This window comes from Macaca fascicularis, chromosome 15, assembly GCF_037993035.2.
Source record: "Macaca fascicularis isolate 582-1 chromosome 15, T2T-MFA8v1.1".
Taxonomy (NCBI): domain Eukaryota; kingdom Metazoa; phylum Chordata; class Mammalia; order Primates; family Cercopithecidae; genus Macaca; species Macaca fascicularis.
The window spans coordinates 117,215,796-117,232,479 of NC_088389.1; positions in this window are offsets into that span (position 1 = coordinate 117,215,796).

A 16,684-nucleotide genomic window follows, 5' to 3' on the forward strand; every position below is an offset into this window, starting at 1 on the left:
ATGCTTGGTGCATGAGCATTTGATGAGCATTTATCAAATAACAGGAACTTAATATTTTATGTTAGGTCTCCCAGAAGCTGACACTCAAGCAAGGATTCAGAGCAAGTTGTTTGTTTAAACAGTGATCCTAGGAAGCACTGGTAGAAGGGTGGAGAAGGAGAAGTGGAAGTTGTGGGGGTACTCTTTAGTGCGTGCTAATGACCTGTTTACCACTGATGGCAACTCGGGCTCGATTTTGCAGGTACTCTGTAGAACACAGCTCAAGTTGTCCCATCTGGGTTATTTGTCCATATGCCACTGGAGGTGGGTTGCCCCTGGGCCAGTGAACTCCATGACACATGAGCAGAACAGTGGCCAGAGCAGACCCTCCACAGGGTCCCAGATGGCTACGGCAAGAAATCGAGCCATTGACCTTGAGTGCCAGTGTGTTATGGGTGGGTACCTAGCCATCTGCTATACCTTTGTTGTAAAATCAAGTTTAAATAGCCACAGGTTCTAAAATCGAGGTACCTGCAACTATCAGCCAAGACACAGAGAAAAAACAGAGAAAACAAGAACAGATTTAAAGTCATTTACTCATTTCACTGTTATTGTCTTGAGTTTCTCGTGACATCGAGAGTAGGTGGTTGACATCCTCATGGGCCCCTGCATTTTCCCACCCTATGCCTGGCTCCCACAGCTGGGAACATCTGGGCTGCATCCCAAGGTAAGCTGTCCAGAAAGCTGTGGGATGGCCAAGATGTGCCTTGGTTGAGGTGGTCTGGGGGGACGTTCCAGCTGCCGTGACTTCAACTCCCCCTGGATAGCCCTCCCCTTACTCCAAGCAGCAATATTTCTCCAGGGATGTTGCTTTCATCTTTTTCCCTTCACTCAAAGAAAGGGCACGTTTCCCCTTTGCGGAATATGTTGATGACCATTTCCTCTTGTAAACATCTGTGCCTCTAGGCTCCAGGCTAGGTCCGCCTTTCTTGTTTTGCCCCCAAGTTCTCCCACTGCACAGAGGTAGGGCCCTCTTGGAGCCTTGGACCACATCATCCTGGTGAAGTGCAAAATAGGATAACTTTGAGTAAACTTAAAGCCAAAGGTAATCAAGATAATCTGGGTCCTTGACCTAGTTCAGGAGACCTACATTAAGAAGGCAGAGCAGGATGCAGTGGGAATGGGGTGGAAAGTGGAAACTGTTGACGCCAAATGCTCCTGAGTCTGGCTTGAGTGCAGATGTTGTCACTTAGCTCAATGCACAAAAGCATCCCAGCAAAGTTCCATACTTTAGATATTCTTGAATTTGGCAATTTTTATTTTATATTTTTGGACACTCTTCTGGAATAATCTGTCAATTAACATATACCAGATTCACTTTGGTTTTTTTTTCCTTTAGCAAAACCCTACAAAAATGTTTCCCAAATCCATCAGTTCCCCAGGGTTTTCTAGTAATCACAAGCAGACCTCCCCATGTGTCGGCCGACTGCGGTGTTCCCTAACATTCCACCGGCACCGCAAGTTTGAGTACTCCTCTGGGACAAAGCCTTCCGTCATGCTCTGGCCAGGATCCTGCACTGACAGAGCCAGGTACCTCTGTAGAGTTGACAAGGGTAGTTTTTAGAAACACAGCAAATTGATTCTGGATTATGTTTTAAGTACAGTAATGAGGTTAAAAGAAAGAGGAGCAGACAAAACAGGTACCACAGATTAGAAAAGAGAATGATGTCACAAGAATACAGGCTTACAAGCTCAGAAACCTAGGTCTCATCCCAAAATGCTAATAAGTATCAATGCGACCTTCAAAAAATTCCTCAACATTGCTGGCTTCACTTTCCTTCTCATTTATCAAATGGGGCATTGGACTATATTCCAACTCGAAAATTGTTAAGAATACATTGACTTTCAAAATACATAATACAGATGTCTTCATACACTTTGGAGAAAAAAACAGCGCCTTATGTGATAAGTAGATACTTAGAGTGGAAATCAAGTAGCACATGGGAAGAAACTGCACAGGGAAGCTATCTCACTGTTAGGTGATCCCATCTCTCAAACTGAATAATTGTATATTTTTATAAATGGTTTATATTAGCAATACCTTGAAATAGAAAACACTGTTTTTTTAAAAAATCTTTTAAAGATTTTTCTTCTCATTCTTTCAGCCGTCAGAATAACAACTTCAATTTATTATGACTCTCTTGTTTGTCATGCGTCACGTTACAGTAATCACTAATTCACACACCAATCCAATGGAGTAGTCTTTCTTATGCCCCTTCTTCTGATGAAGAAATTAAGCTTTGGAGAGGTTAAAGACCTTTTCCAAGTCACACAGCTGGTAAGTGTCAGGGCTGGGATCTGGAACCAGACATCTGACCATAGTGACGATTTCTGTCCATTCATCACCAGTGCCATCCTGGTGATACTGAGAGAAATGCTCTGAAATTCACTTGACTTCTCTCCAATGTACTTAATGCTGTGAAAAGGCCTTTCAGAAAAGGTAAAGACTGAGAAGCTGCCTTTGTCTTCAGAAGAATTCTAGGGGTCCAGGCTGTGTGAATTATGGGTAATCAGCGTAATATCCCCAACAAGAAGGGAGGCTCTAGCTTGTTGGAGTGCTTGTTCTCTCTCCTTATTATCTACTCCTGGTAGAGGTAACACAAATAGCTCCTCTGAACAACAAAAGGGTCATCTTCTCAAGGTCTTTTACCTTAAGACTTAAGCTTCACCACATCGCATTGATTTAACTCCTCTCTTTTGCATTTGGCTTGCCAAGATTTCAAAAACAAGTATTACTGTGTCACCAGATTAGTACTTACGGAACTCAAGTTTCATGGTTTTGTCTGAAGCTAGAAACAGAATTAAGCAATTCCAAAATGACCATCGGATACCAGATTCTATTCCCAGCCCCTCCTGGGGCAGGGAAGAATGATGCAATTTGCCAAGTGTCAAATCCATCCCACACGGCCAGCCTGAAAATGCATCCTGACTCAGGCTTTTTCTTGTTTTAATTTGTTTATTTGTGATGGGGACTTGCTGCTTCTAGGAGGGTCCCATTAAAAAAAAAAATCTCAGAAGACATCAAAAACTTCTGGCAAAACAACATCTTGATGATTTAAGTGTAAATATGTCAGAGACATATGGTTTCTATTATTCACGAAATAACACATGGGTTTAAAAATCAAGGGGAAAAGTGTTTGGTAAAACACATTGAGGACTTGGCTAAATGTTTTTTAAAGGTCAGTTCTGAAGCCTCAAGGGGGAAACCCACTGAGGGGAACAAATCCAGGCTCCCAGTCCCTCCCTCGTTTGTCTCTTTTCTTGATCAGAGATGGCACATGTGTTGTCACCAGAGCACTGATGCATCTGCCACCACAATGACGTTTATCCAGCAAATTGTGTTTTGATGGACAAATCTAGGTCCTGATTTAATCCCTGTTGTTTGCTAGCAATGGCAGTTTGAGGCAAGTTAATGGATCTGAAAAATGGAAATATATAGCTCACAGAATTATTGTGAGCATTTGTGTTAATACATGTCAGTTGCCTGGCACATAGTAGATGCTTAACAAGAAGCAACTTTTAACAATAATCATTGTTCACTTGAAAAGTGGTATTAGGAAAGGTGGGTAAGGGAACCTAGGACCAAAATTGTTTCTGGAGTATGAAGAATCCATAGGATCACATGAGATCCTCTAACCCCCTCTCTACCCAAAGATGCAACCAGTGGGGGAAGAGGGAAAGTGTACCAACAGTTGCTAAACACAAACAAAAAACAAGAAAGAGCACAAATCTGGGAGGTCATAATAAACTCAGTCTCCATTGACCAACTCACCAAGGTACTTGTTCAAGGCCCACTTTTAAACAGTTTTCCTAATTTCAGGATATGTATTCAAATCTGATAATATTTGGATTAAGTTTTTTAAGTCAATGAATTTTGACAGCTTTATTGAGTTATGACTGACTTACCAAAAAATGACACATCTTTGAAGTGTATAATTTGATAAGGTTTGACATACGTATATACTTGTGAGACCATCACCACAGTTAACATACTAAACGTATCCATCACTAAGAATGATGTTAGCTATATATTTTTTTTTATCTTTTGTCAGGCTAAGGCTATTCTTTTATATTCCTAGTTTTTGTGAATTTTTATCAGAATTTGATGTTGAGTTTTGTCAAAACCATTGTGATTATTGTATGGTTTTCTTTTTTAGTCTGTTAGTAGAGTGTTTTATGTCGATTGACTTTCTAATGTTAAACTGTTTTAGCATTCTTGCCATGATACAATATCCCTGTTGGGTTCAATTTGCTGAAGTTTGCTAATAATATTTGCATTGGTATTTATGAGGGACATTAATCTATAGTTTTTTTCTTACAAGGTTTTTGTTTGGTTTTGGTGTTAGTGTACTGCTTTCCTCATAGACTGAGTTGTAAAGTATTCCCTCCTCTTCGATTTTCTAGAAGAATTTGTGTAGAGTTCATATTATTTATTTCTTAAATGCTTGGTAGAATTTGCTAGTGATTTGGTAGAATTTGCTAGCCATCTGGGCCTGGGATTTTATTTGTTGTAAGGTTTTAAGCTATCAATTTAATTTCCTTAATACATATATTATAGGGCCTTCAGGTTATCTGTTTATCTTAAATGAACTTTGGTAATTTGTGAGATTCAAGAAATATTCCCATTTTATGTAAGTTCTAGAATTTATCCTCCTAAAGTTATTGATAATATTTCATTACTATCATTTTAATATATGTGTCATTTGTAATGATGCTGCCGCCCTCATTCATAATATTTTTAATTTGTATCTTTTCTCATTTTTATCCTGATCAGGGTGGCTAGAGGTTTGTCAGTTTTAATAATCTTAAAAACCACAGAATCAACTCTCGATTTTAATTTATTTTCTCAAGGTGAAAGGTCAGGTCATTGATTTGATACTTTCTTCTTTTCTAATAAAGGCATTTTGGTGCTATACATGTCGCTCTATGTACTGCTTTAGCTTCATTCTACAAATTTTTCTATATGTTATATTTTCATTTCATTTAGTTTAAAATATTTTCTAAATATTTTTATTTCCCTTTTAATGTTGATAGTGGGACTAAGGAAGAGAGATTGGAAGATAGCGTTTCTTTTAATTAAGCCTCTACCACTATAAACATCCTCTGATAGTTCTCTAATGTCTTTTACCAAAAAGTTGATTGAATCTTTTCAGTCCCTCTATTTTTTGGCATCACCGATCTTAATATTTCTGGTCAGATATAAATGTTATTTCAATATGAGGTACAGTTAATATGGTATATTCAATTAAATCAGATGGAATAAAGATGTGGAGAAGTTTATCAGGGAAAAATAACACTGACGCTCAGGAATCCTTCATGGGGAAACAAAACATAGCTGCAATCAAAAGAACAAAGGAAAGGAGACTATTATTTAATAACATATACCAAAGAGTCTGCCAATGAACCTCAAATTGCTAGGAACTTTCCACACATATTTTCTTTGCCCAACCTAAAGAATTTTTGATCTGATGACGTGTGAGTGCTCTTCATATAGGCATTCTGTGACCTGCTTCATTTGCTGTTTTCTTGTTGTGTTTGCCCTTGTACATTCAGTTTCAATTAAGAAAGGGAGAGAGGAGGCTATATACTGCCAGCTTAGCCCTGTAAATATTTGCAGTGTTTATGACAGATGTTTTCCTGTTATGAAGGAATCTGACCTTCATTAAAAATCTGGAACTTTTAAAATGTAATGGCAAAACATCACAAACAACAGCAGGGTTTGCTGGAGATTTTCATATATTTCAAGATGCAGAGTCTAACTTGAAGAAACCAGTAATTATCACGACTATTAACTATTTGTTGGGAAAGTGGTCAGAGGGTAGAAAAGAACCACAGTTAACACTTTTGTGGCTCTAATCACCATCCTACTCCAGCATTCTGCAAGACGGGCCATTTAATACTATCATTTCATAAACCAACAACATGGCTTTCATTATATCTAGTGAAGTATTCTTCTTCCTGATGTTTGGAATACAAATTAAAGCACACACAAAATCCTAAGTATCAAGCTTACGTGTTTCTCATAATTTTTACCATTAAAGTGATATAAATGTGTGACATATGAAAAACTGCATAAAAATACCATGAAAAAAACATAATACAAGTTTTAGAGTTTTCCAACTGACCACACCTTTTCCCTCAGTGGGTGAAGACAATCTGAGTTTCCCTAGGTCCACTAACTTCTTTTAGGTTGGGGTTTATGGGCTTGGATTTACCCACTTGGCTGACATGTTGCCTTCTTTAGGATTATTGGGATTTGGATTCACCATGACTTCTATTTGAAGGGGAAAAAAACAGTATATATGACATTGTTGTTCCTCAGGATTGCCAGAACTGGAATGTGCAAATTGTAGAAACTGTATGCACATGGACACAATGTATGTTACTTGCGTCGCACACCCAAGAAAAGAAAACTAGAGTGCTGTGACCAAGCGCCAGCTAGAAAATTAACTCAGAGCAAGAAAAGTAAGTCACAGAAAGGCACATACAATATGAAACCATTTCCGTGTTTTTAAAATTCCCAGAACAATACTGTAATTAGTTTAAGGAAACATACATATGTGATTAAAACAAAAACAGAGACAGAAAAAAGGACTCAACAGTTCTCAAGATTATGGCTTCTTCTGGGAAACTAGAGAAAGGAATAGAATTGGGTGGGCTAAAAAAGGTAATTCAACTTTATCTGAAGTTTCATTTCTTTAAAAAATTTGATGAAATATCAATATAAATTATTTATAGTTATTTATTTTATATATAATTTGTTTATACTTATATAAATCTAGGTTGTGGGAACATAGACTATTTTCCATTCTCTATTTTCTCTGTCTTTTAAATATTTTATAATTAAAAATTTAAAAAGAAATTTATATTCCCTGATGTGGAAAATTCTCCCTTGTTAAGGGAAAAAGTGATTATAGAAAAATATATGTTTTCTGTGACAATTTCTGAAAAAGATGAATATAGAAGTATATATTCATATATATTATAATTACATATATAATTAAATTATATATGTTTATAATTACATATAATATATACAGTTAATATTATTCAGTTATATATAATAGATAAGATATATTCAATTTATATATAAAATGTATATTCTAAATATATATAATTACATACATAAGTATATAATTATATATTTATATAATATATAATATATTATACAATTAAACATATTATAAATACCTAAAATATGTAATTAAATATATAATGAATATATATAATTATAAATACATAGAAGATGTTGACTATACACAAAGTTGTTTTTTGTAGTTACGTGCTGGCAAGAAAGCGGAATTGTGTGAGGCGTGTGGGTAAAGGGGCACCTTCACTTTGTTTACTTTGTATACTTACCTCATTTGATGAAATGCACATGATTCATCTATTGCTTTATAAGTAAATAAATGAAAAGACAAACCTGTGTTCTTTCTACGAAAACAAAGAATGACAACACTAGCAATGTCTGCCCATTTCATAGTCTTCAGAGCTGTGTCTCTCTGCAGAACTGCAGGAATTTCACTCAAACAGTTTTCTCTAGATCACAAAGACCTGTATTTCTCACTCCAAGACCCCAAATAAAGGCCAAGGTAGCCTTATCTCATTGGCTATTCCTTGGAGGAGGAGATAATTGATAATACTGAGAAACCAACCAGGATAAGCCAGCCAGAGCACAGGGGAAGAGTCGAAAAGACACTGGTTTAGGGTCAGTTAGTGTCCCCAAAGCCACCTGAAGGCACTGGGTCCCCACGACTGAACACGATGTTCTAACAGAATTTCAGAAGTTTGCAAAAGCCTAAGAGGTTGTAGGACTATATTCTTGCTACATGGGATGCCCTTTGACTTCACTTCCATCCCTAATTCCGAATCCTTTAGGTGGATTGTCTCAGCTACCTGCCTGCTAAGGCCCCAACCCTCTCTTTCCTATGCTCCTGGCCACCAGGGCGGAGGCGGCCAGAGGATATCAGCTTCAAAGCTGTGGGCCAGGTGGTCTCCCTGCAGGTGGATGGGGCCTCAGCACTGCCCCGTCTGCCCCCGTGTGACTCCTGTCATGGTGCTCTCTCCTGTCCTGGATGATGATTTCAAACTTGCCCCTCCGCAGGTGCCCTCAACTACTTCACAGAGAAAAGACAAGACACTGGCCAATCACTCCTCTGTGTCCCAACAGCAAATTAAACACCCATCTGCATTTGGGCTCACAGTGTTCTCTGTCTCTCTTTCTGCTGTGGCCTAACCCTCCACTTGTGCCTCCCAACCCCATCCCCATCCACCAATCTAAGAACGTTTCTCTACCAGGTGTCTCTTCTCTTACCTGTATCTTCAATATCTTTCTCTCTACCCCCATCAGCATTTAAACACACTCGAATCTCTCACAAAAAGATCTACCTTCAGTCTCATTCACCTCCATCAGAACTTTCTCTGAATGTCTGCGTGCATGTTCCTCCATCTTGATGCTTGCCCTACTCAGAAACCATGGGCTCTCTACCAAGCATCTCTTTTGCCCCCAGCTCTTCTCACCCCACCCTCTTCCATCCCCTTAGCCTCTTCCAAGGAAGACTATATCCTTGATCATTCTTTGTCATCTTTGCAGGGTGGGTCTCTGACTTTATTATTGTGGTTGATGGTGCCGCCTCGTTTCCATTCATTGGCCAACGTTGAGAGCTGCATGTGCTACTTCAGAAGCAAGCTCACCTGGAAACAAATGACTTAATTTTCTACTGGACACTAATAGTCTCATATCATAAAGGTAAAGACTGAATTCTGCCTTTGAACATGACTTTGACCATCCTCATTGTGAAATAATAATCCTGGCCTTATTCTAGGGCACATTGAGTTGCTCCTGAGCACATGCCAACTGATCCTCAAATATCAACCTTGACAGAAGGCTTCTCTGAGGTGACGGATAGCTCATCTAGCTCCCTGCATTATATCCCTTTTCTTAATCTGTACAGTAGTGTAATTAATTATTTGTGAGTCTAGCTCTTCCATCAGCTAGTGAATAGGACCATTTCTTCATGGCCATTGTCTAGACCTTCGGATGGTGGAGGACTTACTGAAAATTGCCCAGTAATTAGAGCTTGCCATTGGACAAATCTGAATTCAAATTCCACCTCCTTCACTGATTAGTTGTATAATTCTGGGTAAAGCACTAGCTTCCCTGAATCTCAGTTTTCTCATCTGTAAATTGAGAGAGGAATAATTCCCATTTTAGAGGCTGTCGTATGGGTGTTTAATCCATAGTAAATGTCTGAAAAATAATAGCTACTATTAATTATTGTGTCCGTTATGACCAGTAGGCACACAACAGGATTAGGGCCAATGTATAACCTTGTGATGCTGCCTTTAATTTCTCTGTGGCGGAAATAGGTGTTTCTTCAGAGGTTTCAGTTGAGGTACTGTATAATTGTCCCATAGTCTGAGATCCTGTCATACATCAACTTAATCTGTGTTATCTGATCATATATTGAATGAAACTTTAGCATAACTGACCTCTATGTCTTCCTCCTGCAAACCTCTCTTTGGAAGAATTTGTCATGCCCAGCAATTCCATGGCTATGTAACTGAAGACGTCAGTTCAGCTCCTGTGGGAGGCCAGGGGAGGGCTTTGGGGAAGTTGTGGGTTTAAAGCATCCTAGAATGAACAGAAATATCATCTGGAGAACAAATTTTCTCTCCTCCCACTGTTTTCTTGCCTGTCTTTTTCTTTTATTTGGTTTTTGATGTGTGTGAGAGAATAAAAAGAATAAAGGAGAAAGGCAGAAAAAGAAATGTAGAGTTTCTTTGAAGGTCCACAGAAGCAAATCCCCTAATTTCTGGGCTGGAGTGGGATCGCCTTACCCTCATCAGTGGGCAGGAACGTGGTGCTCTCTAGACAAGGATCTCCTCACACGGCCAGGGTGAGCATGCGGTCCAGGGTTAGGGGCTGTCAAAAGAAAATGACCCTGTGTCACAGTGGCCTGTGGCCCTACAGCTGGGAGAAATTTGAGGAAAGTGGCTCTCACACTGTTGAATTGTGCAGATTAAGATGATTTTTTTAAATGAAAAAAATAATCCTAGCACAATAGATGTCTAGAAAATTTGAGGGTTTTATAAAAGTTTAAAGCAATTACTATCTACTCTTGCTACTATTTTACAAAAGAAAAAACATTTTAACATCAAATATGAACTAAGGATTCATATTGGAATATAGGATATATAGGAAACACAGGAAAGTCCTTTCCAGAAAACAAAAACTTTAATTTCAAACTTACAGATCTTTCTTCACCTATCTTTCATCTAGCTATCTAGTTATTGTCTATCTACCTAAATGCTTATCTGTATAATTCTATAGCATGTTTTTTCCTCTTTTCCTTGTGGACTTTTCATGATGAATTAGCACCAGTCCTCAGAGCAGGATCCTAGAACCATGCTTTGGAGGTTACCTATTATAACAGCTTTAATTTACAGATGATTATTCTGTAACACAGAGATTAAGTGACAAGTCTCTTATAGTTTTACAGCTAATAGCAGCTCAGATCTACAGCCCATTCTTAAATTCCTATTCTTACAACCAAATGTTACTTCCTTCCTATGTCATTACAATCACCATCAAAAGACACAATCAGCATTCTAGTGTCTGTTGCAATAGGGCATGAGGAGTCCACAACCTCCCACTGAGAAATTCAGGATAGCTGTTTTGTAACTCTCTTCTGTTACAGCTTTGATATAGTTTGGCTTTGTGTCTCTCCACCCAAATTTCATCTTGAATTGTAATCCCTGGGTGTTGAGGGAGGAACCTGGTGGGAGGTGATTGGATCATGGGTGTGGTTTCCCCCATACTGTTCTCATGAGTTCTCATGAGATCTGATGGTTTTATAAGGGGCTCTTTCCCCTTCACTTCTTTCCCATGATCTCTTGCCTGCTGCCATGTGAGATGTGCCTGCTTTCCCTTCCGCCATGACTGTAAGTTTCCTGAGGCCTCCCTAGCCATGCGGAACTGTGAATCAATTAAACCTCTTTTCTTTATAAATTATCCAGTCTTGGGCAGTTCTTTATAGCAATGTGAGAATGGACTAATACAAGCTTCAATCCTGTCTTGATTAATTTCATTGGTCTTCCTACCCAGAAGTCCCCTCTCAATGCTCTGTTGGTTAATGTTGCCACCACATTGCCGGTGCCCAGTCCTGGGACATGGGAATCCTGGGTTGCTTACTGCTCCTGTTTTCTCATCCTTCTGAGACACCGAGTCTTTTCAGTCCTATCTCTGAAAGGTCTCTTACATCTCGTGACTCCTCGCTGGCCACACAGGTCTCATGGCGTCCTTGATCATTTTCTTTTCAGGATTGTTTTGGCAGTTTACTGATGGGTTCCTAGCCCCAGATGCTTTCTATCTACTTACCCTTTAAAAGAAAACAAAAACAATGATATGAACAAAAAAGTAATAACACCAGCAGCACACTTTAATGGTTTCTTACTTCTTCCAATAGCAAAATCTCTCCCTGCTGTCCTTCTTGAGTGCCACATCTGAGTGTCACCCAAATGTGTCACCAATTACTGGCCATTCCAGGTGATGTGCTTCTAGAAGCGCCTTTGATCATGCCACTCCCTTTGCCTGAAATGCCTTTCTACTCCTTCCCTGCTTTAAAAGCTACCACTACGCCTGAAGGTTCACCTCAAATACCACTTCCAATGCCACTTTATTTTCTTCTTCTCCAGCTGAGTTAGTTTCCCCTACATGTCTGTAACACTTAAATCTACCGCCCCTGTATCTCTATAACTTAATTTTTAGCATACCTTGAGCGGATATAATGGGATATCAGGGTGGGTCATGTATTCCACCCCCTACAATAAATTGGGAGCTTCTTAACAGTGATTTCTGAGGCCTTCTCCGCCGCTGCACCCTTTCCAACATCTAGTTCTGTGCCCAGATCCAAGTGAGACTTCGCTAAAATGTGCTGAATGAATGGAAGGTCTAACAGCAAAGCCTCGCATTTTATCTCTTCCATCTACCCCTTCCACCCTTTTTAAGAAAGTGCAAAAACAGACTTGGGGTGATCTATAAGTTGGATTCAGTGCCTGGAAATGTAAGAACTGAGTAGGAACAGATTTGAAATGCGAAATTTGGTAGAGCATGTGAGGAATTATTCCCAGGCTAGAGCTTTTCTTCTGGTAGACAGAATAAAAAACCCTCCATTTTACTTGAAATACAAATGAAGAAACTTTTTGTCCAATGAGGCCAAAATACTCACCCAGATTTATTAGAGTTTGAAACACTCTGAGATAATCCACCTTAATCCTACCGCAGTCTGTGTTTGATAAAAATTAATAGCAACTGACCAACAAGATCTTGACATCAAAAGACATTTGTTTTTGTTTTTGTTTTTTCCAACAAATGTGAAAGAATACCAAAGAGTAAGACATTCTGATGCCGTATAACAGAGGTGACCACGTACACTGGTAGAGTGATTCTTCACGGTTTCAGGAGGCAAGACAAAAGAGTGTGCCATAATATATGTAACCTACCCAGCTCGTGCCTGCAACATAGTCGGTCTTTAATAAATGTTATACTGATTTCTCTATAGAATTTAAGTTTAATTAAACAGCAACATGAGGCTTTCGATGGGAGAAGTATAGCTTGATATTAGAAGGATTAAAAGGCCCTTGTGGCATAGACTGCTATACACACACCAAAACCCATTTTATATTTCTTGTGAGCACACAACAAGACTGTATTTCTTGACCTCCCTTGCAGTTAGGTGTAGTCAACTTCTGGACCAAATTCTGGCCAAATGCTATGGAGGCAGAGAGGATGTGCTACTCTCTAGGACTAGTCCTAAAATCCTTTCTCGTGAGGTGGGATTCTCTGTTGTACCTCTCTTTCCCATTTGTCGGCCAGGTATTAATGATCCAGCAGAGGAATCTGAGCTATAGAGGATAGCAAACCACAAGATATGAAAAACCTGGGTCCCTGAGTCTCTCCATAGAAGGCTGCCTGCTGAGCTATTGAGAGAGTGAGAAACAAACTTCTATTTTGTTAAGCCAGGGTCTGGGGGTTATTGGTTACAGCAGTCAGCTTACCTTGACTAATGCAGTCCTGCTTAGTAGCTTTTAAATCACTGCTCTGACACTCTGCATTTATCAGGCCCTTACACAGTATTTCTAATTTTGGTATTTGTTTTCCAAAAAGGCAAGAAGAAGCTGGAGAGGGATGACAGAAAATGTGAACATGTTGGAAAAAAAGGTAAAAATCTAGCAACTACAAAGATTTAAGTTAGGGGGAAAAAGAGAGGGGGATTGAGGGCAACTTTGTTATAGGAATCCCTTCCCATAGGAGAAACTCTGGCATATATGGATTCGCATGTGGGTATATTTTCTGCATCTATGCCAGTGGTTTTCAATGCCGGACACACATTAGAATCACTTGGAAGCTTAAAACTATGGGATGCCCAGATCCTACCCCCAGACCAATTACATTGCAATCACAGATAGTTCTAAAAGTGCGTGTACATTTGAGAATCATTGATTTATGTGGGTCATGAACCACGTCTTTTTGTGACTTGAGTGTTCAGGGTTATAATATCCAATAGACGTTTGCTTGGAGAATCAGACACACTAGAAAACTTCTGGGTAGAAGTAGATAGTTGAAAGGGGATGCGTTTGGGAGTCACATGAACCTGGTTTGAAACATTGCACTGTTGCTAACTAGCTGACAGCCTGGAGGAAGTTCCTTTATTGCTTTTGACTCTCTGTTTCCTCACCTATAAAATGGGGATTGTATAACCTGCACAGTGTACAGCTGGAAACAGAATAGATACTCAGTGTTTATAAACAAAGAATGCCAAATTTACAAGGTTTGCGTTAAAACTGCTAAAGGAATATATCCTGAAGAAATTCTGGACCCTGAGCAATAGTAAATTATAATGAACTGAACTGTGTTCATTATTATTATTAGGTTGATGCAAAAGTAATCACAGTTTCTGCCACTAAAAGTAATACAATTTTAGGACATATAAATTATGATTGACATTATCTTTATTGAGTATGCTATCTTTATTGCTTTAGTTTAATAGATATAAAAGTATTTATAAGGGTTACTGGTGACATTGGCCTGCAAACTGTGTTTTCCCAAAAGCTCCTGACTTCTTCAACTCTGAATTCTCCCCTCACGTACGTTACCTTCTGGGTAAGAGGCAAACACTGTGCTTTCTTTTCATACAGGAGTGGTTTTACAGATGAAGACTGAGTCAGCTCTTTTTAATAGGTCTTTGAAAAATATGATAGTAGGCCGGGCGCGGTGGCTCAAGCCTGTAATCCCAGCACTTTGGGAGGCCGAGGCGGGCAGATCACAAGGTCAGGAGATCGAGACCACAGTGAAACCCCGTCTCTACTAAAAATACAAAAAATTAGCCGGGCGCGGTGGCGGGCGCCTGTAGTCCCAGCTGCTCAGGAGGCTGAGGCAGGAGAATGGCGGGAACCCGGGAGGCGGAGCTTGCAGTGAGCCGAGATCGCGCCACTGCACTCCAGCCTGGGCAACAGCGTGAGACTCCGTCTCAAAAAAAAAAAAAAAAAAAAAAAAAATATGATAGTAGATGCTGCTGAGGATCCCAAGCAGGGACGAGATGCTGACCCTGTGCTCAGGCAGCTGACCAGCCAACAGGGACTGGCCTCATGGGCGATGCTGTGTTTGTTCTGTGCTTTGTTTTATGTCTTTACACAATGGCAGCCACTGTTGTAAGTCAGTCTGTGATCTGTGCCAAAGGAGAGGTGCAGAATATAGGGGTGACGGGATGTCAGAGAAAGAAGTGATCATTTTGGTTTTGATGATCAGGGGGAGGTTTCTCACAGAAAGGTTCCCAAAGAAGCTAGCCTAAGGTTCAGATAGTTGCAGGTGGGTTCAACTATCTGGAGTCTGAGGGAATGGCTCACACATGTCTGGAGGAAAGCGATTGGATGGATGTATCAGCAGTGGCGGGAGGATTGACATGGGGGCACAGTAGGAGAGAGGGTGGGTAAGGCAGCTGGCACCAGCTGGGGGAGGTCCTGACTTCCAGACTTCTTCCTTGCTACATGGCATACTGTCACAGCCCATGCTAGGCATTTTCCTGCTTTATTTCTTCCCGGGTACCCTCATTTAACACTCCCATTCTGCCATCTCACTTTCACCATCATAGTCAGTCAAAAGTGTTTAAGATGTATTTTTTTATTTGCATGTGGTTTTTTAAAATACTTTCTTTAAAAATAAGTTTTACATTTTCTAGAGACGGAGTCTTGCTATGTTGCCCAGGCTTATCTCAAACTCCTGGGCCAAAGGGATACGCCCAGCTCAGCCTCCCAAATTGCTAGGATGACAGGCGTGAGACACTGTGCTCAGCCTGTATGTGTTTTGACAAAATATGACTTCTTATTTTGTGGCAGGCATTTTAGTTTGTAAACATGGCATTGGGGTTATATATCTTCTGCAGATTGATAGTTTTTTGCTCAGTGCTATCACCTCTGAGATTCATGCATGTCACTATAGGCACGTCAAACACATTGCTTCCCAGTGCTGACTCATACTCCGTGCGGTGCATCCACCACGTTTCACCCACCCACTGTCCAGTGATGGATGCATGGCTCGGCTCTGCTTCCCCATCACAGCCTTCTTATACCAGCCCTTACAGACCTGTGTGACAACAGGTTTGGGATATATATCCAGGAAATTGATGGCTGCTTCATGGCTATGCAGCTACTGCCCCTGTCCAAAAGCTTTTTATATAGTCTAGGATAGACCCTTGCTACTCAGCGTGTGGTCTCTGGTCCAGTAGCAGCAGCGGTACCCAGGAGCATATCAGAAATGCAGAATCTCAGGCCCTTCCCCACACCTGCTAAAACAGAACCCGCACTTAGATAGGATCCTTAAGTTGAGGTACAGGTTTATTAAAAGTCTCTGTCTGTGCTTTTCAATATGGTAGCCACTAAGCTATTAAATTTATTAATTAAATTAATTAAAGATGCATTTTTCAGTCTTCCTAGCACACACAGCTAGTGGCTACTGTCCTGGACGATGCAGATAGAAAATACTTTCAGCACCGTAGAAAGTTCTATTGGATGGTACTTGTTGTTATGAGTCTCTTGTGAGTTTTTTACATTGCAAACATTTTCTCCAGCTTTTTTCCCCTCTAAGCTGTGTCAAGACGCCTGAGAAATGGGATGTTAGGGGAGAAATTAACGACAGTGAGGTTTGGTCTTGATGTGGTGGGCACATGGGGTGGGACGGAAACACCACTAGGTGTGAGAGGCCCAGTGAGTACTGGTTTCCATATATGGTTAAAAGACAACAAATAATTGAACGAAGGCAGCGATGCTGAGAAATTGTATGTTGGCCTAGACGATACCTAAACAATACCTACATATGTTGACCTAAACCATACCAAAGCGTTTTTATGTACTTTATATAAATTTAATATCACTACGAAAGTACAGGCAGGGTAGACATTGTTTTCCTTATTTTTCACAGACCAACCAAAGAGGCTAAGATGTCCATTTTTTTAGGAATAGAGAAGAAGAGAAAAGTGAGCTGTGCTACTTGCCTACTCAAACTTAAAGCAGGAAAATTTGAAGGGAACTAGAGGAAAAGCACTCCAGTGAAATCCTGGATGGATGCTTGAATGAAGCTGCAGCATCT